Raw genomic sequence first — 25,189 nt, 5'->3', positions numbered from 1 at the left:
TGAATGTCGCTCTGTCAAACAAGGGATCTAATTTAATACAATCAGGAAGGTGAATCTAAGGACAATGCATTTATGCATAATCCTAAAAATGTGTGCAGGGAGCCCATGGCTTGAAACCAGCCCAGGGCTCAAGGTACACTTGGTCTGCCACTGACAGATATATTTTCAGTGAATGTGAGTTTCAACAGAAAAAAGATTATTGTTGCTCATGCTAAGTCTGTTTTCAATGTGAGACTTTTGTCTAGAAAATGGTCATAAGTGTTTGTGCTACAAAATATGAAATAAAAGTTTAAAATGAAATCCAAATCTCTGTGGTAATTGTAAAAGTAAAGAAGAAAATAGCATACACATGGACAGGTTTGAACAATGTTTATGGTTAACAGAGAGAGATAACCAAGTAATGGCATACTGCAATGGCTGCGGGGGGAGGGGGGTGGACCCTGATCCATTACCCTTCCTAAAGCCCCAATTGACTATAAACTGGCTTTGATGCCAAGAAAGCTATAAAGTGTTTGGCATGCAAACTCTGAAAGCTGACTGTTGGTTATATCCTAGGCAAGGATATAACCCATATAACTTTGGCTACTGCAGAAGTGATCTAAATGTTAAACACTGGAAGGTTTGTGGTCTTTAAAGTACTTCCATCTGATTAATAGCACAATTTGTACAAAATGTATGTATTTTAGGATCGCATGGCTGGCTTAAAATAGATGGATGCTGAATTCTACTTTACATCTCCCTCAGACTTATTCAGTTAGCTAGGTTACTTTACGTGATCCCCTTTCAGCTTAGGTGGAACATTGATGGGACAGGGACTGCCCCTTCAATGCAAAAAGAGCTAATGGACAAATTTAACAAAGCTTCTACGTATGAGAAACTGATGATACTGTTCACATGTCTCAACAAGATCATTTCTGAGGTGGAAGCCTCTCATGCAATGGTTACACAACACCAAAAATAGAATGGCATACTTGGAGGGGGAGATGGAGACCTTAATGAGGGAAATACAGAGTTTAAAAGAAGATAGGAATGCTGCTACCCAGGAAATTACTGTAGTAAAACAAGACTTGACAATGCAAATGCAAAAGATAGCTGTCCTAGAAAAGCATTCCTGCTGTATTAACATGCAAGTGAAGAGGTTACAGACTTCATTCCTTTTAACAAAACAGTCATTCTTCAAGCATGTCCTCAGCAAGGTAACTCAGTCCTCTAGCTACCTTACTTTGACAACTGAAAGAGAGCTCACAGAGGGAACAATGCACACAGGAAGGGCAAATTCAAACAACACAAGTATGTCCTTATAGCCCTACAATCGGCAAAGACCAGGGACTGGCTGACGTCTTACAGCCACATGCACTGAGATCTCTCATGAGGGCAGACATGTACTGCTATTTATTGCTGTTTACTTACAGCAGCTCTACACACTGTGTCAGGTAATCCTGCTGTACAGAAAATAATTTGTTAATCAAGACTATAAAGCTGTTTTAATGTAGCTGGCTATATTGGTTGCTGAAAAAGGGAGTGACAGAGGACTTTTGCATGACAAAGAGGGTGCTACTAGCTTCATAAAGGGGCTACGATCATAGATTGCAAGGTTAGAAAGCATCAGGGAAGAAGGCTTTGCCCTCCTCCACCATCTTTCTCATGTGTGCTAACCCTAACAGTAGCCCTGACCCTACCCCTGCCCCTAACCCAAACCCTAACCATAACCCGGTTGGCATAATGGTTAAGGTGTTTACCTTACAGACACAAGATGCAGGGTTTGATTCTTATATGGAGTAACTGGCTAGGCTTAAAATGGCCCTCAGTGGCAGTTAGCCTAGTACTAATCTATTAACTCTAACCCTACACATTATGTTATTAAATACCCTTTCCCTAAAAGGGCCACTACAGAAGACAATGGGGCACAGAATACAGTCAACAGAAAATGTACACAACACTGACAATGTCCCCTTAACTAACCTTGCTCTAACCCTAACCCACAAACACTTGCATATTCACAACTGCTGTAACACAGTCTTGCATATCTTCATAACCATCACTTTTTCATTCAAGCATTAATTTTCCTGAACACTCCTGCTTATGTACACTATATAAAACTAAATTCAACCATATGTGATTCATTCATGGGTTTATAGGTGTGTACTAGGCTTTTGACCACTAGGACCTTTTTTAAGCCTTGCCATGAGTCCCAAATCTCTGACAAGTTCTGGTACTCTTGAAAAATGTAAGCAGGGGTTTGGGAGATGAAATATTTACAAGCAGGAGCCAGGGAGATGAACCATTTACAGCTGTGTCCATTAGAAACTTAGATGCCAAACCAGGGATGTATTTCCTGTTGCCCTTCAAAATGTTTAGGTTACAGTTGAATTTGGTTAGGGAGGAACTCTGCTACACATGGATGAGGAGCCTGTTTGAGAGAAGAGGTAGTCTCTGGGATACATACCTGTGTCTCCAGCAAGTCCAAGTCTTTAGAATGGGTAATTCTTGTGGTGTTTGTTTTGTGGATATGCAGGATGTCCATCAGGCTGGGGGTCTGACAATCCCTTCTTTGCCAGGCATAGATTTTCCCTCAACAGTTTGTAGGAGACAGTGTACAGGAATAGGGCTTTGAGGCAGTCTGCAGAGGGCATGTCACTTACACCCTGTATTATTTTAGTGAGGAACCTCTTTGGACTTTGCAGTTGTTGGATGTGCCTGGTTTGGTACATACCAAAGGGGGCATTGTACTCAATGACAGGTCTGATGAATACTCAATGTAGTGGAACAATGACCTCATTGGACCTAGATGCCACTCATTTGTGCATTCTCTCATTATTATACCCAGAAACATCTTTGTTCTAAATATGATTCTACCTTTTCTCACATTAGATAGATAGACAGATAGATGGGTGTGATGGAGGAAAGGTATTATAGCAACTCATTTGGAGGTCCATTAGTTGTTCTAACAGCCACCAGGGTCTCTTTTACTGTGCATTGATACCTTCTAGGACTAGTCCATGGGATGTCCCTGGATACATCTTGGGGGAGAAACTTGGTGATGTCAGCACAAGACTGAATATGAATCTCATAACAGGAATAAGGCTAGTTTACAGGTGTCAAGGAAAAGTATGAAATTCTTCTCATGGAATGTGGGAAGTTACATTAATCCTATTATAGGTTCATAGGTAGATACTAGGCTATCAGCCCTGGGGCCTATACAAGCCCAGACAAAAAGATACCCTGGTTTTTGCCACCTAAGATGTGGCAGGATACAAGAAAACATAAAAAGGGAAGAGGCACTGAAAGTCTGAAATGAAAGTTCAGACAACAAACTTTGGGGCATTATTAGCAGAACACAAGCCAGGCTGAGGCAAGAAAGGGATGCTAACCCTCTTCCATACATTCTTATATAATACTATTTAATGGGTTGGGGTAGTGGAATGGATAGATGGCTACTATGAGTTACTGGAAATATTTATTCTCCTAATGTTGGCAATAAACAGTTTTATAAAGAATTCTTAGATTTATGGCAAGACAGTACAAACCTTCAGTATTTATCATCCTAGCACAGGATTTTAACCTTGTACTGGTTGAACTGAAGGACAGACTGTATGGCAAACCATAGTACCAAAATAGAGTCAGGCAACATTAAAAATGTGGCAAACAACTGTTCATTGAATAGACATTTGGAGGATTTCATACCCCCAAGACTATCATTCTATCCTTTTCAAGTATCATAGCTCAGTAGGGAGACAGGATAGACATGTTTATCCAACCTAAACATCAACACAATGTCCATAGCCTGGCCCTAAATTAATTCTTAATGTTGGTTGATGCACCTAATATGCTATTGATTAATGCTGATAAGATAAAAAAGTCAGGACTTGGATAATGGCTCATTCTAAGAAGGGAAAAGAAAAGCTGCAGAACATGACAACAGGGGTATTCACTAGGAACCCCAGACAGGGAATTTCTCACTAAGAGTTTGGTGAGGGGGGAATGCAAAATAATTGTCTGAGGGAGGAGGGCATTCTAGAAAGGGAGGGATGTAGGAGGAAAGAGAGGGACCAAGACTTTAAGCTAAAAAAATACTGAGGGAAGGAAGTCTAGAATAGGTTCATCAAACTGGGGGTAGATCCACAGATGAAGGACAGGGAGATGAGATTGCAAGTGGTTCTCAATATGGTGGAGGTTACTAAAGTAGAGCCCATGCTAAGGCAATAGTGATCATTAAAATGGAAAGGAGAACAAAATATATTGCTTGTTTCTTTTAAGCAACAGCTACCATGAACGTTTATATCCCTTGTAGTGACTCCAAATGGAAATATAATGGATAATGACCAATTAATGAAGGCTTCTTGCACATTTTACACCAGCCTTTACAGTCCAATAGAAATAATCTAGTACTGATGTATGAAACTTTCAAGCAGCTCAAGAAAACCTATCAGCCATGCTAAAACAGAAGCCCTTGACAGGCCAATATTCAGACTGAAGGGTGTTCAGGCTTTCTCTAAAGTAAAATTAAACAAAGCAACTGGGCTGGATGGTTTCCCTTGCAAGTTTTTTAACTGCAAAATGAGAGCTGCGTGGTCAGCACCAATGGAGATATTAAGTTCACAAGATACAGCATATAGGAGGAAAATTCTTAATCAGGCATTAATTACAGTTAACCGGAAGATGATGGGGGTATCACCAACTATAGGGGTATTTAGACCATTTCACTCATTAATGTGGCTATTAAAGCTTTAGTCAAGGTTCTGACTAGGCGACTAAATGTCATACTTCTTGAGGTAATAAAAGAAGACCATAATGGATCTATAAAGAAAAGAGATGTCTAACATTGCCACTGAGAAGTAGCACCCTTCCTATGTACAATTAAAACAACTATACATGGAGCAGGATTAATGCTTTTTGACACAGCAAAGGCTTTATTCTCAGTTAATCAGGACTTTCTTTTTCAGATTTTGTGAAAAAGAGGGAAAGAATTTGTAGTCTGGGTAGGAGGCTTATAATCAATTCCATCGTTTAAGGTAATGATTAATAGAGGATTATCAGAACCTGGAAACAGCATATGAGATATGAGGCAGAGATGCCCACTCTCTGTGGGATTCTTCTTATTAGTGATGGATGGACTAGCAGTTCAGGTGCAAGTATTTTGAAAGAGGTACAACTCACTGATGGTGTTTGAAGTCAATTCCAACTTTTCGCAAACGAGTGTGTGCTCATGAGTAGGGTCTACCTAAGATACTGGAGGGAGTTCTACACATCTTCCATACTTTTGGAAAAATGTCAAGTTAAGGTGTAATCTTACTAAATTGGCCATAATTTATGATGGGGGCTCTGACTTCAAAACAATGCGGGATCATGGACTCATGCTGGGGAGATCACTGCCAGCTCTGACAGAAGAAAACCATGCCCACTTAGTTATAAGGGATACATATCTAGTCTCAAACACTTGCCAGTTCTTTTCTATTATGGGCAAAGTCCAATCAGTGCAGAGAATGTCTGGGCCGCAGCCTGGCGGTGCCCCCTCTGATTCCCCTGCACTACCTGTGGTGTTGAGTAGTTCTGCCCAACAGGCCAGGGCTGGGCTTCCCTCTAGGAGCGGTGGTGAGAGGGTTGTTTTTTTCACCCATGATGAACTACCAGGACTGATGCGCAGGATGTTCTTCCAAACTTTTGGACATTGCCTGCACCAGATGGAGGGCTTGCTCACCATCCTGGTCAGACAACCTCACTCTGGAGTCCAGTCTCCACCACTACCACCACAAGGGCAGTGAAGGAGCAGTACCGACAGTCCCATGGGTGAGGACTTAAACTGCTATATTGTGGAAGTACCCGAGACGGATTCCACAACATCTTCCTCATCCAAGGTGTTCACCCCCTCTTGTATCACACACCAACCCTGTCTGCAGTCTTGTCTGTCTGCAAAGCTTCCTCACCTTCTCAACTTACCTCTCCCACAAGTCCCTATGTCCCTACCCCAACATTTCACTCTCACCTTAAAAAAAATAGGCACCTGTTCCAAAAAAAAATATCATCCCATGCATATCTCTGCATTTCTCTCACATGTCCAAGTAAAACAAGTAATTTGGTCTAAATGGGTTGACAATGCAGTTATGTTGTCCTCACCCCTCTCTCTGGGGGTGAAAGTCCAAATTCATCTACAAATTCTGTTAAAGTGCACAGCTGTTGCTGTATAACAAATGGATAGCTTTGATTCTTTCCTACACCCTTCCTGCACATACCTACCTGCCTTTCACTATGTTTTTCTTCCTGCTTGCACCCCAATTCATCACTATCCTATCTCCCCATTTTTCTTTTCTTTAAATTTTTTTTCTGTGACGTGACACATCTTCATATACCAAATAAAGTTTGCCCGTAAGCAACTGCATGGCTCAGGGAAAGCCAAAACAGAAAAAATTAAGCCAGCAAGACATGACCCAGTGAAAAGACTGAAATATAATTAATAAATCCAAAGGACAGCAAAAAAATTGCACAGACCGGTTTCGGCTGGTGTCACATACACAGCCTTCATCAGTGTAACACAAGCAAAATCAAAGCTGTCATATAAATACACTCCACACAATTGTGATTGGTCAATCCTAAAATTTGTCATTCAATCCTGGTGGGAAAAGACCACCTAGTTTGATAATCCACTTTTTTTCTTTTGAATTTAACAAAGAGTTCCAACCAGTTTTGTTAGATTTTTTGCCACGAATAATATCAATCACAGTAAAAAGAAAATTAGCAGATGGATGTGTAAGTTGATGTTTATGTAATGCATTATTTAATCTACCTTTTTTAATGTTACTAGTGTGCTCAGAGATTCTAAGCCTGAGTGGCCTAGAAGTTTGGCCTATATAAAAATCCCCACATGTACACGTTGCTAAATAAATTAGCCAATCAGAACTACAATTCGCAAAGAACTTTATGTCATATACAATGGGGGAATTCCTGCTTGTGAATTCCTTTGTTTTGGATATTTTGGGGCAATTAATACAGTGTCCACAGGGATAACATCCTACAGGAATGGTACTAGTAATTAACCATTATAAACATTCACATGACATTGGAGGATTAGAACCTATACAAACTACCATTACTGGTACCATTCCTGTAGGATGTTATCCCTGGTGACACATCTTGCCACATCACTAAGCACAGCTAAATGGAGCTATATTGATATAGGTGTTTAAATGATAATAAATACGTACAAAAAAATATACCTGTCCCTTATTTCGAACCCAAGACCATTGCACCTGCAGACTACTGCATTAATCTGCCATGCCACATAGCTGTTAACTAAAATAGGTTTTGTAAGCAAAATATGATAACTGCAAGTTACCGTCATTACGTGTGTTTAAGCAGGGCTGCGCATTGTGCTGCATCTCACAAACTTGCTGAAAGAGTAATGCAAAAACTGGGAGTGTAACTTGGAGTCTGGTACAGGACTACACCACTAGAAAGCCAGACACAGAATAATGGATGTAAGTGAGGTCTTTAATATCAGGTAAATATGCACATATATCAGCAACATGTAGAGATACACCTGCTAAAACATTAATGGCAAAATACAACTGGGACTCTGGTGGAGAAATACATGCCTATAAAGCCAGGCACATAATAATGGATGTAATGGAGGTATGTCACACCCTGTATGTGTGCACATATAGGTTCAAAAATACATATGCTTTAACAGTGACTTAGTAGCTCAGTCTATTAAATGCTTTTCAAGCAGTATTTTTGCCACACGTGGTCCTGGGTTCAAATCCAGTGGTGTGTAGCATTTAAATTACTTTATTCCGAATGGGAAGCCATCAATGAATGACTGAGTCATCCACTCTTTATCCACACAATGCAGTTCAAATGCAATATCTGCTTTTCAATGATGGAAGTCAAAGGCCTGCAGATAGGAACACACTTGACATATCCCTATAGCAACACTATAAAGTGCATAAAGTCTCAGGTCATGCATTAATATGCATTTGCAGAAGATTTTTAACTTAGGTAATGTAAATGAGGCCCACTAATATCAGAGTGCAGCACACAATCATTTCATAATGATATTACAGATAGCACAGCTGCACAACTAACATACACATATGGAGGTCCAGTTAGCAACAAGGACTGCCAGCACACACATTTCAAATGACTACCATAATGTAACACATGGCCTGGCAGTTGCACAAATGGTTCACATAATGGTATATTTACCCCCATGTTGCTCAAGAACACAACAAACATGTTGCCTAGTACTCTGTTAATAATACCTTTGTCTAACATACTTACCTTAAACACATGCCTTAATTTGCAGTGGAATGGGAACCCTCAATCTGGCTCTGTGTCTACAACAAGGCTGCCACAGCTCCCACACTTACTCTTACAGCTTGTTGTCCTCCAAAGTGTTCACACTCTCTGCCTATGCCTATTGTCTGCAGCATCAGTTGCAGCCTACAGCACACACAATTATTTTTATTTATTTATTTATTTATTTGCAGTTGTTTAACCAGGATAGTCCATTGGGCCTGAAGAACCCATTTTCAATGGAGTCCTGAGGAGAAAAGCTCCTCATACAGATTACACAAAGGTTAATATACAAACATAGATTACATGAAGATTACAGAGGTAAACAAACTAAGATTAATATACACACATAGAATGCATGAAGACTACAGAGGTAAAACAGACTGATCAAAAGTATTTCAATCAAAGTTAATAATAATAATTATATGTAAAAGTAGCTGCTACAGACATACTCTCTGCCATGACATAGTATTTTGACTCCAGTAATGTCCTGCACAGCATATCAGAAAGGGTTTCTAATCTATATGAATGCTTTATGTCTTGAAAGTGCAAATCAGCTGTGCTGGCAGCAATTAGCATTTCAGAACCACACATTGGTTAAGAGCCAATCACCTGGTAATGAGAACCATGTTAAAAAGGCAAACAGCTGGCTAGGGGAACCATTCTGTATAAAGATTTATTCACACAGTAAACACGTTGAGAAAAACTTTATATATCTGCAGATATCACCAGAGGAGTATTGTACTCCATCAGGTATATAACCTTTTTCTTTGCAACATGATGCATATGTGTGAATATTCTTAGGGGGAATGGGGATTACAGCATTAAGCGTTTTCTAGAACTGTAATGATGGCATGTTATTGATCTCCAGATTTGTTATGCCTATAGAGGACGTACAGTACATCAAGGGTGGAATGTTGTTTGTCAATGTGGCACACTGGTCTCGTGGGAATGTCCCTTTATAGTGGTTGTAATAGCACACTGCTATTTGTTCGTCACTGTTGTTTTGACATATTATCAGGGGATTACCCCTAGGAGCCACACTACAATAGACTCCAGTGTTGGGTGTGATCATACAGCAGTATCTGTCATGGCACAAACAGGAATAGCTAACTATTGCTAGTATCTTAGTTGTATCCACACCCTTAGTATGTTTGCACACTGTGGAGTATGATGTGTGTGATCACGCAGTGGATACTTCTGACCATTCTGTTCTTGCTGTATCTCTACATAGTGTACTCCCACTTATGTGATCTTGACATTTGTTCCCATTTTGTTGTCTTTCAGGAAAAATGTATGCAAGACACAGTGCCCCTTTTATGGATGCTGAGAATGATATAATCCTGGAAGGCCTTTGTCAACATCATGAACTCCTACTGTCCAGGTGGAGACAAAACAGGGGACAGCAGGCAGCACTGTGGGCTGACTTTGTCCGTGATGTTAATGCCATAGGTCAGCAGAGCAGGACATACAAACAGGTCCAACACCATGCAACAGAGATGTTAAATACTGCAAACAGAAGAGGAGCAGATGTGGCCAGGGATCGTGGTGTCACTGGTGGAAGGCCTGCAGTGGAACAACCACTCTCAGCCACTGAGGAATTCCTGGCAAACATAGGAACACATGACAGCTCCCCAGGCATCCATCACACCATATATCGTGGATGCAGATGCATCAGTTTTCATACCAGAGGAGCATCCAGGTAGGCTTAATTTGATCAGCATTGGAGTACTGCAGCATTCAGTGTGTTAGCGTGTACATACTTTTACATGGATGTCAAGTGTTTGTTTTTGTGGGGGAGGAGTTTAACTGCAGTTTGAATCTCATGCTCAGATTTTGACCAACATAACAATTAACAAAGTAGTTACTGTAATTGTGAGATATATGTGTGTATTACCCTGTTATAGTGTAACATGCAGTGGTAACATTACCTCTCCCTCAACTTTTCACAGGCCCATCAGGAATCGGACAAGGCTATGGTCCTGCTCCTGGTAAGCACAACACTGTTTTGTTACAGATGTAGATTTGCTGCAATGTATTCCCTAAAGTGTTATCACAGGCCTGCTGACTGGATTGCTGTAATGTTGGCATGATTGCAAATTTCATAGATATTTTCTGACTTACACACTTTACAGTCATACTTATGCCTTGTAGGTGTGACCACACTGATAGATGTGACAGTATTGTCACAACATTACAGATTGCCATATGTGTCAGCTGTGAAGAGTCTTCACAAATGTCAACAGGGTACCTCATTGTTACTGATGAGATTGCTGTTTAAAGAGCTTTTATTTACAAGTAACTGCAGATATTTGTGGGAAAAGTAATGTCCTGATGTCCTACTGTATGATGTTGGGAGTTAAACAGGTCTGTAATAGTGATAATAGTATATACAGCATTACATATATTGCAGCATAGTTCTGTAGAGCATAATAGTGCAGGTATTAATGTATTGTTTTTCCCTTTTTATCACAGGTGACTGGGGGGTTGGCCTCTGTCCCCTACACAACCTGATGTCATTGTCGCTTCAGACTCTGATGATGATGGTGACCAAAGTGAGGCACAGCTGTGCATTTCAGGGCTGAATCTGTCCCAGTGGTTTACATCCCTCTTCTGCCCTCATTATCACAACACACAGTCAGTATGCCTACACGTACCCAGTCCCCAGAGGCCACAGATATTGGACAGTCAGAGGGTGGGGAAATTGAACAGGAAAGTGTAGCAACTATAGCTCCAGTGAGTATCAACATTGGCCATAGCTAGACAGCTTGTGAGGTTCCACACAGGCATATTGATACAGGTGCTCGTAGGAGGCCTGCTGTCCTTCCACCACCTGTTGCAGGTGTCTCATCACAGGTCACTCGGCAAATGTTTTGGGCTGTCATGGTGGCACATTCCAAAAGGAACTCCAGATGAATGCTTAGGGTTATGGATGCAGCACAGTGTGACATCCATGACTGACTCAACTGCATTGCTGATACCCTGGATTGGTTTACTGATGCAGTGGAAAGACATTGGTCTGAGACAGGTCACAGAATATCTGTCTTGGAAAGCACATTGTCTGTGATGGAATGTCTGGCTGGAGTTGAGCATCAGACTCGTGGACATAGGTCAGCAACTACATCTCCTGAGGTTACATGTGGCCATGCAAAATCATGCTCCCATAGTGGCAGTATATCCATCGCTCCAGAGGGGAGTATGCTGTCCACACCAAGACATAGCAGGCCATGGGTTCCTGGTCCTCGGCATTCCCATGGAGGACATGGTGCCAGCAGACAGCAGTCAATGTAAGGTACTAGCACCGCTTCTGACCTTGGGCATGGAGGTGCCAGTGCAACTACTGGCAGAGCCAGTTCCCATGGTCAGGGGTGGAGACAGTGAACTGTCAGCTCTACCATGCACTGTTCAAAGTTGTCCAGCATACACACATGTAGGGCTAGCACTGAGCTGGACTGTGTTCATGCACACACACACCACTATCAAAATCAGGCCACCTACAGACACACACTGCACATTTCCATGGTCCATCTTGCCTGATTCCCTTCCTGACTCACACACATGCTTTCAACCTATTGGATCAGCATAGGCCTCCTGTACCCCACACAACACCCTGTGCAAGTGATGATACCTGTGCCACATCCCTGTCATCCTCGTCATCGATGCAGAGAAATTAAGCTATGTCTAATGCACAAGGTGACAATATAAATTAATATGTAATTGTGTAATCCAGTGTTGCCTTTGCAGTGCCACTTGTACTGGTCACTGACAGATACTGTATGTTGACATTTGTAATGAGTAAGCCACATTATTTTGTGTACTTTATGTTGTATGATGTTGCAATGATGTATACTTATACAATGAAAGGTGTGTCATTGACCTGTTTATGCTTCAGTTTCAGGAGTCTGTAGGGGACACCTATGGATACACAGCAGCAATAAATCCATAGATGTCACAGCACAGGATGGAATGTCAGCATAGAAGAAATATGTCTTCAGAAAGGTACAGCACTATAAGTGCATGGCACCATAGGTTCATATGTGTATAACAGGCTAACAAGGACAATGGCATCATTCAGCTTGCTCATGCATCCCTAATCTGTGAAAAGGTCTGATACCCTTGATAAATGTCAGCAGGGTTTTGGAAGCTAACACATCTACAGGCTGTGGTGATGAAGATGATCCATCGACACATTTCCTGCATCCATTATAGACATTTGTTCTACACCAGTTATAATTGTCTTGTTTTTCATCCCATTGTGTAACTTGCACATGATGTGCATTACAGCAGACGTGTGCTTCACATGTGTAGGAAGCCTGTTACATATAGGGTGTAATGTCTGGGTTAAATACCTGTCTCTCCAGCATGTATTATTTATACCTCAGTGAAGATGTAGATGTGTACAACAGGTAATACATGTGTTAGTCCTGTCTTAGATAAGTGGAGGGTACACAGTGGGATCTGATACCTCCCTGTATGGCAGCAATACACATCCCCTGCAAAGCATGTAGGAGACAGGCTACACATGTATGGTCTTGACAAGGTATGTATAGGACATGTTATCTACAATATGTATTTGTTTACCATGGAACCTGTGTGGCTGCTACAGTTGTAAGCTATGCCTGTGTAGTGATATAGTAAAGTTGCCATTTCACTCCATGATAGGTGTGATGAGTGCCAAATACAGTATAACAATGACAGTCTGGGTTTTACATGCCATACTTTACTGGAAAGTCTCACCCAGACTTTGCTACAGTTTGCTGTGGGGGATAGGTCAGTTTACTTTGTATGTATTGTATTTTGTGTTACTTTATTGCCTTTTTCTATTTTGTATATTGTTGTGTTTTTTACACTGTGTTTTACTTGTATTCTGCTTTTAACTGCCTATTAAAACTTGAAAAGAGACCATAGCACTCACTCTTGTGAGTCAGACAGAAATTAGAGCAGGTCAATTAAGGAGTCACACATAAGTTAGAACAGATCAGTTAAGGTTAATCATCTGTGGACTGAGGGGTGGAGCTAGGAACTAAACCTTCTATTTAAGAGGTAAAATAAAACATTTCAGAGCTTTACTGGAAAGGCTCACCCAGACTCTGCTACAGTCTGCTGTGAGGGGAAAGGTCAGTTTGCTTTTTATTTGTTGTGTGTTGTACTACTTTATTGCCTTTTTCTATTTTGTATACTGTGATTTGTTTTCTTTACACTGTGTTTTACTTGTATTCTGCTTTTAACTGCATATTATAACTTGAAAAGAGACCACAGCTCTGACTCTTGTGAGTCAAAGAGAAAATTTTCCTACCCTCCCATGCAGTTACTGTTGTGGTCTTAAACATCACTGTCTTTCTAGTTCCCTTCCCCTTATGTTAATTTGACCATATATCTCATTTCCTCTCTGCATTTACTGGCTGGTGTGAGTAAGCACAAAATATATCATTTTGTGAAATCACTCCCCTTCAACTATTTAAATTTATTGGCCAACCTACTGCATTCCATTGTACTAGAATACAAAAGTGACCACCCCTTTTCAATCTATCTTGCTATTTTAAAAATAGTGACTCTCCACTAAAACATAACTTTTTAGACAGGTAAAACTTAAGTTACCTACTTTCACATCTAACTCCTCTCGTGCACACTGCAGTGTTTAGGATAAACCATTTTTTTCATCTTACCTTTAAGCATCTATTGCAAGACTACCAGTTACTGGAGATCCCGCATTCTACCTCTCTGTAGTCATCTTGGGATTAGTGCTTCTGTTTTCTCCTGGTGAGAGAAGGAGTGCAGTTACATTATTTCCTGGAGACTGCTGATCACCGGAAAGCTTAATAACTGCTTTATAGGTGACAGCTTGGAATCTGTGCTTATGTTCTGATCCTAGTGAGAGTAGGAGCAGCGTGCATTGATTCCTGACTCTTTCTGGTTGGAGAGTCAGTATCTGTACTTAGCATACCTGATTGGTCTGGTTGCTATTCAAGGTATCTATCAGAAAAGGGCTACAAGCCTGCAGACCCTTGCATCATCTGGGACAAGACTGTGGATCACCAAACAGGCCATGGCCTACTTTTCTTCTTGTGATTGCAAGGAGTATTGCATCCCAAAAGAGTGAAGCTGTGCTGAGACTAGCATTAGTAGTATCCAGGCAGTAGCCATTCATGCGACTCCCCTCTTTTCCTCATTCTTGACAAGCTAGTTCTTTATTTTTCAGTAAGTACTGTTTGATTTCTTTCTAACTTCAGAATATCTGCCTAAATACTTCATCCTTAAAATTTCAGGGTCTATGTATTAGTTTCCCCTTAAGTATTTGGCAGTGCTCTGTACAGACTCAGACACCTTGAGTGACATTTTTCCTGTAAAAGGAATATATAAGGAAACAGCTCCAGTGCTTAGTAATAGTGACAATCCTTCCTGGCATGTCTAAAGGCCAGTTCACTGTTTTTTATCCTATTAACCTGGTGAACTTGGGCATTCTGAGGCAGTGTAGCAACTGCCTCATGTACACAGACAACCCTCTTCTCTTACCTCCCAACATTCAGACTTGTAAGAGATCCACTTATATATATCCAGATTGGAAGCCATGCATTCGCAAGCCAAGACCGGAATAGCTGGTCAAGAGGAGAAGGTCAACACCTGCACCACACCACATGCAACACATAGCCCTCCAGAACACCCATCATCACAGCTCTCACATAAAAACACAAACCACACACCAATCTTCATGGAGGCTCTCAAGAGAAATCTACCCAAATAGCAGAGACCTCCAAGGCAGAAATGCACTCAACCACCACAAAGCAGCACAAACCACAAGACACATAGCTCGCCTACACAGTGTGCCCCTCAACCTAAGCCACTAAGGCAAACTAGCTTGCCCAATACACTAATCATAAGTGACTCGATAGTGAGGCACACTGATGTTCCACTCACTAGGTTGAATAAGGAGAAGGTAACAGTCAGATGTCTCTCAGGTGCCAGAATCTGACATATAACACACACACTCAAGTCACTCCACAACAAATACAAGTATGACTCTGTCACTGTCCATGTGGGTGTGAATGACCTGAGATGCACCTCCCTGGACTACATGAAAAGAAACATGGAGGAGCTCTTGGATTATGTGGCCTAGGCAGGTATGACCCTACCCCTGAGCAGGATCCTACCATCACCCAGATTGATACCTCCGTACAAGCAGAAAATGATTGACTTCAACAATTGGCTAAGTTTCCAGTGTCATTCTAAGGGGATCCATTATCTGTCTGCTTAGGAATGACATGATTGACAGACCTCAATGCTTTGCCAGAGATGGCATGCATCTGTCTAGGTTTCCGGATACTGGATAAGGCTCTTGCCACCCCTATAGTGCCTTTTTTAGGTGATGTTCCAAAGACCAAATTACCACTGTAACAGCTATAAATAAATTGTAATCTGAGGGTCATGCTACTCAATGCTAGAAGTCTAAATCTCAAGATGCACTTGCTCGAAGCACACCTCAAAATGGAGAACATCAACATTTGTGCTGTAATGGAGGCCTGGTTTAAAGCAGCAGAAACCACCACTGCGGTACCAGACTTATAACTCATTCTACACCATTCGGCCCCAGAACATGGACTGAAGCTCCAAAGGTGGTGGTGTCTCCATATTTATAAAGGATATGCACACCTCCAGACTAGTAGCCCAGCATAATGCATCTGAGACACTTCAGGTGCAACTAACATTGGGTAAAATGGTGATTCAGGTCATAGCCTGCTATAGGTCCACAACCATGGACCAAGACTCTCAATCCATGTTCTTAAGTACTCTGGAAACTATTAGGGTGCAACCCAACACTGTCATACTAGGTTTCTTCAACTACCTCTCCATCAACAGGGAAAACTACTCATGCACCAATACACTGGCCCACCGCTTCCTGGCATTCATCAATTCCAATGCCCTGGATCAGCTCATTCTTATCCTACTAGAGGAAGCAACATCCTTGACCTGGTTATTACTAACATGGGCAACCATTGCTTGACACCAATAGTCAGTTCCTCCCTGGTTAGATCCTACCAGAAACTAATCACCATGGAAATCCACATCTCACCCACACCCCCCGCAAAGGTAACCACAATGAAAAACTTCTCCAAAGCTGACTTTGGGCTCCCAAAAACAGAGGTGGCTAACTTCATGGCACCCATGTCAATAGAAAATAGATGCATGACTGCCAAATCATACACCGATGCACTGTACAAGTACGTACATAAATGCATGGAACTAGCCATACCCAACAGAACCAAAATGCTCTCATCCAAAAAAAGGAAGCCAATCTGGTGGTCCCCTGCCATTAATAAACTCTACAACAGAAGGAAGAAACTGTTGCAGAAAAAGGTGAAGTCCCAAGACTGGAAAAACTCCCTTATTAGCCTCAACAAAAAGTTGAGATCCCTCATCAAAGCCTTTAAAGCCAGCTATGAAGGCAGAATTGTGGCAGACACTAAAAACAACCACAAAGCCTTCTATACTTATATCAAGAATCTTCACAGCAATACTCACATTTGCTCTGAGTTACTACACAATGGTACCTCCTATACTGACCCAACAGATATTGCCAACATACTGGCTGACAGATTCAGTGCCAACTTCACCCCTCTCTCCCCCCTAAAGGACCAATCACAATACTGGAGGAATGCCAGGCACCCAGCATTACTGCAGCACAGGTTAAACCTGCACTGTCCAAGGCCAAGAATACAACTTCTGTGGGACCTGACAATATTCCTGGATGTATTCTACATGAACTACAAAGTGAACTGGCACCACATCTGTGTGCCCTGTTCAATCACAACCTCACCTCAGGCTTTGTCCTTACTGAATGGTGCACTTCTAGTTATCCCTCTCCATAAAGGGGGAGTGACTACAGACCCTGGGAATTATCACCCCATTAGCCTGATATGTAAGGCTATGGATTGCATCATCATGGACCTAATTAACAAGGATATAGGGAATCTCCAAACTCTGGATCCCATGCAATTTGGTTTTGTGAAAGGTAGATCATGCTTGGTTGACTTCTTTGAGTCAGTCACCAGAGCTGTGGATGAGGGCAAGGCAGTTCATACAGCCTACCTCAATCTGCCCAAGGCCTTTGATACCATTCCTCACTCAGTTATTATTGATAAACTCACCAAACTAGGCATCAACCCCTATATCATCGAGTATAATGCCCCATTTGGCATGTATCTCATTAGACACATGCAACAGCTGGAAAGACAACAAAAGTACCTCATGAAGAGGATCCTAGGCCTTAAATACATGTTCTACATGGACAGACTCAAAAAACTCCAGCTATTCTCTGTCTCCTGTCATCTACTAAGAGGTGATCTCTTACAAAGCCATGTCTAATCCAGCTCTGTTAGAAATGTTACATCTGAAGAAATCCCAATCCTTCCACACTACATGCTCCAGAGACCTCAACCTCATTACCACAATCAACAGAACATGCTGGAGGGACAGGTTCATAACCCAGAGAATGCCCATGTTCTGGAATAGACTTCCCATACATGTCAAGCAGAGCACCTCACTGGCCCTCTTCAAGAGAAATCTTGATGAGTGGATGGGAAATAGAAAGTTCATCCCAGGGATCACTCCAGTGGCTCTACTTGATAGATGTACTGGGCACTAATGTCGAGTGGCATGATGCTAGGGCACTTCTATGGGCTAGGCTTGTAAAGGCTCCAGGCCTATTAGCTTAGTACACACCTATGAGCGTATACCTTTCTGTATATGTTGTACAAAACTGAATGAAGTCAAAGGCTGCCTTACTCTCTGTGTCCATAAGTCCATGAGTAATGGCTCAACTGTGTGTGGTGTGCAGACACTGCTATATTTTCCAGGGGTGGATGACTTCTAAAAGGATAGTATTGTACAGTCCTTGGTATTTGCTATTTGTCAGTGGCTCTGACAACAGCTAAATGTGTATCTTAGGCCATCCTGGATAAATGCTGGTTCTGTGTGGGATTCAGTCACAGCCCTTAATACACAACCACCTGCTAATGTAGTCAGTCAGAGGTCACTGACAGTGGCCGTGATGGCAGAAAAGGGAATGGCTAGAAGGGGTACAACATTAATTGGTGACTGGCTTAATTGTAGCATTGGGCTACCCAATGCTGTCTTCCCAGATTATGACTATCAGACACTTGGCTAGCCACCAGCTGACATAACACTTTATAAATAACCTACACAGTTTTCAGCAAGGCCTGTTGGCCTAATATTTTCAGACACCTTGTCAGGCCATGGTAAGTGTAGTGACTCATAGTCCCTTCATCCACTGCATACTTTAACACTCAATGAGGTCCACTAGTTAGGGTAGGTAGGCATGGTTTTCCCTTTAGCAAAACAAACTGTGTTTGGTACAGTGTCAGTAGGTGTACGACATTGTTACTGATTGTAGCTATGCTAACTCCTTTCATGGCTTTACATATCAGATGACTGAGAGATCTGGGGACACTGCTTGCCAGTTGTCTTCTGTGCAACTAAGTATTGCAGTTACGTCCATCATTTCCAAGGAAAGAGTCATCCAAGGTGTCTGTATAGAGCATAGACAAACAATGGAGGGAAGGGTAATATGTATACCCTGTGAAGGTAAGATAGGAAGTTTTACACAGGTATTCTGCAGTTAGACACTACTCAGGTGGTGTGTACTGAAAGGAGACATTTACCTTGTAAACAATGTGGAAAGCAGGGGAATCCCCTGATGTGCTGGTGCCTGGCTACTACTAATGCTGGTCTCACCACAACCACTCTTTTCTGGGATACAATGCTCCGATACTTTTTCTCTCATCACATGTGAAACATTACTACAAAGTTTATGATGAGAAGTAGGACACAGCCAGTTTGTTCATCCACATAGTTGTCCCATATCATGAAAGGCTCTGTAGGCTTCACATGCCCTTCTTCAGGTAGATGCCTTGATTAGCAACCTGAGCAATCAGCTGGCTTTTGCATGTATTATGCCTACTGTACTAGTGTTGGTGGTATGTCACTATGGAATTGACCAGATGGTGATTAGGAGCACAGCTACAGCGTCACAATATAATGTGCAATGTCCAGTGACACAGATGTCCAAGTTTGCTGAAACAAGTAGCACAGCAGCAATGATCCATGTTAGGTGACAATGTCACAGCAATTCATGCATCCTGTCCTTCAACAGCTTAATGATGGATATCTGCATGACATGGCTCTGAGGCCTACTGCAGAGGATTTGCCACCTTTGGCCAAAATGTGTCCACCTGCCACATGTCCTAGGTATGTCATACTGTACAGTTATGTACCTTGAACACATGTCTGTGTTCCCGCATCATGTCACGCAACAACCAGTGTGCTGTCTGGTTGCTTGACAGGCATTGAACACTTGCAAGGCCAAAATAATGTCAGCAAAGTTGAACAAGTCCTCTGTACATGCACGAACATCCACATCATCACTGCAAGGCATGCCTACAAACACTGTGTTTCAGGCTGTCAACCCCAAGGATGTGGCAGCATGATCCTAACTTTGCTGGATTTGCACAGTATCACATTTGTAGGTATAGTATTGCAACAAAGCCTAATTACAGGATTATGGTCTATCCAAGAGCCACATGGCTGGCAAAGCATTGCATGGTACACTATTATGTGCTGTGTTACCTTAGGGGGACCTACATAAAGGTAACATGTTACATTTCATCATCTGTCATAACACTGCCTAATGTTGGTGTGCTGTGGTGTACACACAAGCATGACTGTATTGCTAATGGCACTCTCAATAACTGCTGATGAAATGTGGAAAGTGTCCCCACCCATTTACTCTTCTGGGTGCATAGGTTCATAGGTGTTTACTAGGCTAATGACCACAAGGGCCTTTTTAAGCCTAGCCATGCATCCCAAATCTCTGACAAGTTCTGATACCCTTGATAAGTATAGGCATTGGACTGGGAGATTAACCATTTACAGGTTTACTGTGTACATTAGAGACATAGGTGCCAAACCAGGGATGAATTTTCAGTTTCAAATCCAATTGTCCAATTGCACTTGAATTGGGTTAGGGAGAAACTCTGCTTCACATAGATGGGGAGCATGTTCCATAGATGGGATAGTCTCTGGGATACACACCTATCTCTCCAGCAGGTCCTATTTATATCACAGGCAAGGTTTAAGTTTTTAGAATGGGTAATTCTGGTGCTGTTTGTTTTGTGGATATGCAGGAAGTCCATCAGAGTGGATTCTGACAATGTCCTGTATGCCAGGCATATATCTCCCCTAAAATGCCTGTAGGAGATAGAATACAGGGATAGGGCCTTGAGGCAGTCTACATAGGACATTTTACTTATGCCCTGTATTCTTTTAGTGATGAAATTCTGTGGACATTCCATTTGTTGGATATATCTCATTAGATACATACCAAAGGGGGTATTGTACTCAATGATAGGTCTAATGAATGCTGAATACAGTGGAGCAATGACTTCCTTGGGCATATATGCCATACCTTTATTTATAAGTTGTGCAACATAGAATGATTTTCTTACCACTGTAGACACATGATGGTCAAAGGCTAGATTACTATCTATGTGTGTCCCTAAGTCCCGGATTACTGTGTCAAGTCTAAGGGGTGTGTTGTCAATATGATAATTACCAGGGATGGATGACTTCCCAAAGGATACTATTATGCATTTCTTGGTATTTAGTTTTAGTCCATGACTCTGACACCAGTTGTTTGTGTCAGCCCCTCCTGGAGAACATTTGTGTCAGTGTGAGATTCAATGACAGCTCCTAATTTGCAATCATCTGCAAAGTTAGTCAGTCAGAGACAACTGACACTGGCCTTGACTTCTGAGAAGTAAATGCTAAAAAAGAGTGGTCCAAGGACTGATCCCTGAGGGACTCCACTTGTGACTGGCTTCTTTGTAGAGGTAGACTCCCCAATTCTAACTTCCTGGGTCCTGTCTGTGAGCCAGTTGGCTATCCTTTGGGTAACATATGGGTTTGTACCTAACCTCTTAAGTTTGTCAACAATGCCTGAGTGGGGTATTGTGTCAAATGCATTGGCCAGGTCAGGGTAGGTGAATGATTTTGCCTCATCCATTGTTTTGGTGACTTTCTCAAAGAAGTCCACCAGGATGAATAGGCACAATGCCATGCAAACACAATGTGTGACAGATGCCACTGTATTTCAAACCTTGATTCCATGGAGTCTCAAACAATAGTCAGTACATATAGCAATAAGCATTTTGCCAACATGCACAGCTCACCTCCTGCTCCACCCACACTCACATCACACACACCTGCATGTGTGGAGCTCTTTAACTGACACATTCACAAATAACAGACACCTCAGAAAACCATATGTAAGCTCAGTACACATAATCATACCTCTGGAGACCACAGTACACATAATAGTTCATGCACCAGTGTCTCACCGGTCAAACACCTGAGGTAAACCACAAAATCAAACATATTATTCATAGGTGATTACATCATGAGACACATTGCTGTCTGTGTCACCAGGCTACGTATGTGAAAGGTCACAGTTAGCTATGTGTGGGTTGATATGATACGCCATACCACACATTGACACAAATCAAGGAATTTCAGGCAACAGAATGATGGCATCATAGTTCGTGCAGGTGTATATGACTAGGAACATATGTCATTGGACTGTATGCAGGCACATGACTGAGCTTAGACACTCTGTGTCTCTCACGGGTATGCCCATAGCTTTTAGCTGCATTTGACCCTCACCTAGGATGATGGCTCAATACACTTGAAAAATAATGGATGTCAATAATTGTCTTAGCATGTGGTGTCATTGTAAGGGGATCCACTAAATATCTGCCTGGGATGACGTGCTCAACAGACGTCAGTGCTTTGCCAGAGATGGTCTTCATGTCTCTCCTCTAGGATGTTGAGTACTGGCCAAGGGTGCTGACACCCCCATAGTGCATCTTATAGGCACTGTCTGGAGGAGAAAACTTTCCAATGAGAATGCCATCTTCACACTACATCACAGTTATGTTGTTACACGCTGAGAATGGCAACATTAAACCACACTCTGTGGAAGGTGTCCCCACCTTGGAATATGCATATATTTGTGCAATCAAAGACACCTGGTTCAAGGCTGTGGACATCACCACAGCCATAGCAGACTGCATGTCCTTCCACATGTTCAGACTTCAAACTAACAGTGTACAAGGTAATGCAGGTGGTGTTGTATACGTATTCACTAAAGATAGACACACATTCAGATTTGGTGAAACACTGCGACTTCCCAGAGACACTGCAGGTGCTATTCACTGCTGGAAGGGTACATAATCAAGCCATTGCCAGGTACAGGAGCAGCTCCATGAATCCAGACTCCCACTGTGCTTATTTAAATGTATTTGTGTCTATCAAGATATATCAGTAAGGGGTAACATTAAGTAACCACCAACTGTGTTGGTTAGTCATGCTGAAGCTCACTTGCCCAAAGGTTAGTCCACGTTCTTAACTTCAACACCCTGGAACAGTGACGTGACATCCCCACAAGGGGCACCAACATAGTGCATCATGTGTTTACCAATATGGGTGACCACTGCAGCCCCCCACTATGAGGTCCTCTCTGGTGAGATCTGATCACAGATCAGTCTCATCAAAACTAAGTATCAGCCCTAACCCCCCCATAAAAGAAAATACAGAAATACAACTCAATAAAGCAATCTCTTGATTCCTATGGGATGATTTACATAGCTTGACTGCGCCTCCCCCTCAGATGGGACAGGCAAGTATGCAGAGCTGTGCATCCATGCTGTATGTAAGCAGCAGTACAACTGCATAGACTTGGCTGTACCTGACAGGAGGAAAAGGAGCTCCTCAGGTACAGCAAACCTGTCTAGTGGACAACTGCCATTAGCATGCTGTACAAAAAGAGGTGGGCATTGCTGTGTGACAGTTGGGGTGAGGGTACCACCCTAAAATGGAGGCACACCCTCCTCAGCTACAACAAGCACATACTGTTGTTGTGACATCATGCAGAAACAGTATGTAACAAAAGTAGCCTCCCCCACAAAGCAGATCCACAAAGCACAGTGTAGTTACATGTGTAACCTCAGACAAAAGGCCCAGGTTGTTGATGGACTCATACTTAATGATACCACATATAATGGGTCTGTACTCATAGCTAACCTGTTGTCCCACAGGTTCTGTCTCAGCCTCACTCCTCTGTCCCCACCATATGTGCCACATGACATTCCTACAACCTGTCCCATACCTTCTCTATCTCTAGAGAAGGTCGTAAATGGCCTCTCTGTGGGGGATACACAGCATCTATTGGACATGCTAACATCCCAGGCTGCATCCTACATGGGATTCAACAAGGATTACTAACACCATTGGGAACTCATTGCAATCATACTGTAACCACTGGCTGCACCCCAACTGACTGGACAATGGCAACTGTTATCCCCTTGCACCATGGTGTTGCATCCAGCAACCACCAGAATTATAAAACTATTTACCCGAGTAGCCATATCTGTAAGCCCATGGGTCAAATCATCATGGAGTTGATCAGCAATCATATATGTAATCTATGAACAGTTGACTGTACATAGTTTGGATTTCTGACAGGAAGATCATGGCTGTTAAACCTGGTGGGCATGCCTGAGGTAGTCACCAAGGACCTGGTTGAGGGGACATCAGGGCATATAATCCCTTGGACTTAGCCAAGCCATGTGACTCTATCCCCCACTCAGGCATCATTGACAAAACAACCACTTAAGCATTCATGGTAATATCATTATAGGCATCACTATGTAGCTCACTGATGGAACACATAGTCAAAATAGGGGTATCCACCCCAATAGCTGATCTGTAAGCAGCAGTGTTCAACGGGGCTCAGTCCTGGGTCCTTTACTGCTTGGAACCCATTTAACCATGATACAAATGAAAACGGACTGTCTGTGGCTGACAACATTGGCAAAACGGGAACCATATGTCATAAGTGAGGGCACAGTCACCCAAAACTGACATACTCAAAACCTCCATGTAGTCTTCCCTCAGCATGCCAATATTTGAGTGCAATGGCCATTTGGTAATGTACCTTTCCAAGCACTGCTGGCAATTGCACACAACACAATGTTCCCTCAAAAGGGAACTTCATGTGTTGAGTATCTGTTCAATGGGGATCGTCTGAAATCACTGTCATTGTAGCCTGTGGCATATAGACTACTCAGAGGTGATCTCTGCTTTGCATATGGGGCAATTTGTGACCCTTCTTGATTGGAAATGCTGCATATTAGCAGGAGGCATGGTACATGGATTACTCACTTTAAGGACATTAATCGGGTATATGACATTACTAATACATGCTGGTGGGAGTGATCTGTCTAGCAGAATTTAACACACTTTTGAAACAGAATACTGACTAATGGCAAACAGAGCACCTCATTGGGCCTCATCATATACCATCTGTATGATTGGCCTGGTGGCTGTCATTTCACCACAGGACTTCTGCCTGTGTCCCTTGTGGACAGAGGCAATATTTGCTGATAGTGTAAATAAGGGTAAAATCTTGGCTAGGATTGTAAGTGCCCTAGGGCCATTAGGCTACTAAAGTTCAAAGATTCTATGATTTCATAAGCTGATCTAAAATACTCTCTAACAGCCACACAGGCAAACCTGGCTACATTGAGGATAACAACACTTCCAATTAATGTTTTCAGGACACTACACAGCACAAATACAGTCTAAGTTGGCTGCAAGTAGATTAGAACACCTATGTATCTAATGGTACACACTACACATCACAGTACATAATGCATGCACCACACCTCATGTCTACTATTACTATCTTTTTAGCACATCTTATGTTTGATGACATCAGCAGGCCTTGTTCTGGTCAGGCATTTGGAGGCCCACATCACCTGCTACAACCAAA

This window comes from Protopterus annectens, chromosome 3.part1 (assembly GCF_019279795.1).
Source record: "Protopterus annectens isolate FY-2018-M chromosome 3.part1, PAN1.0, whole genome shotgun sequence".
Taxonomy (NCBI): Eukaryota; Metazoa; Chordata; order Ceratodontiformes; family Protopteridae; genus Protopterus; species Protopterus annectens.
Note: the sequence above shows the minus strand (reverse complement) of the source record.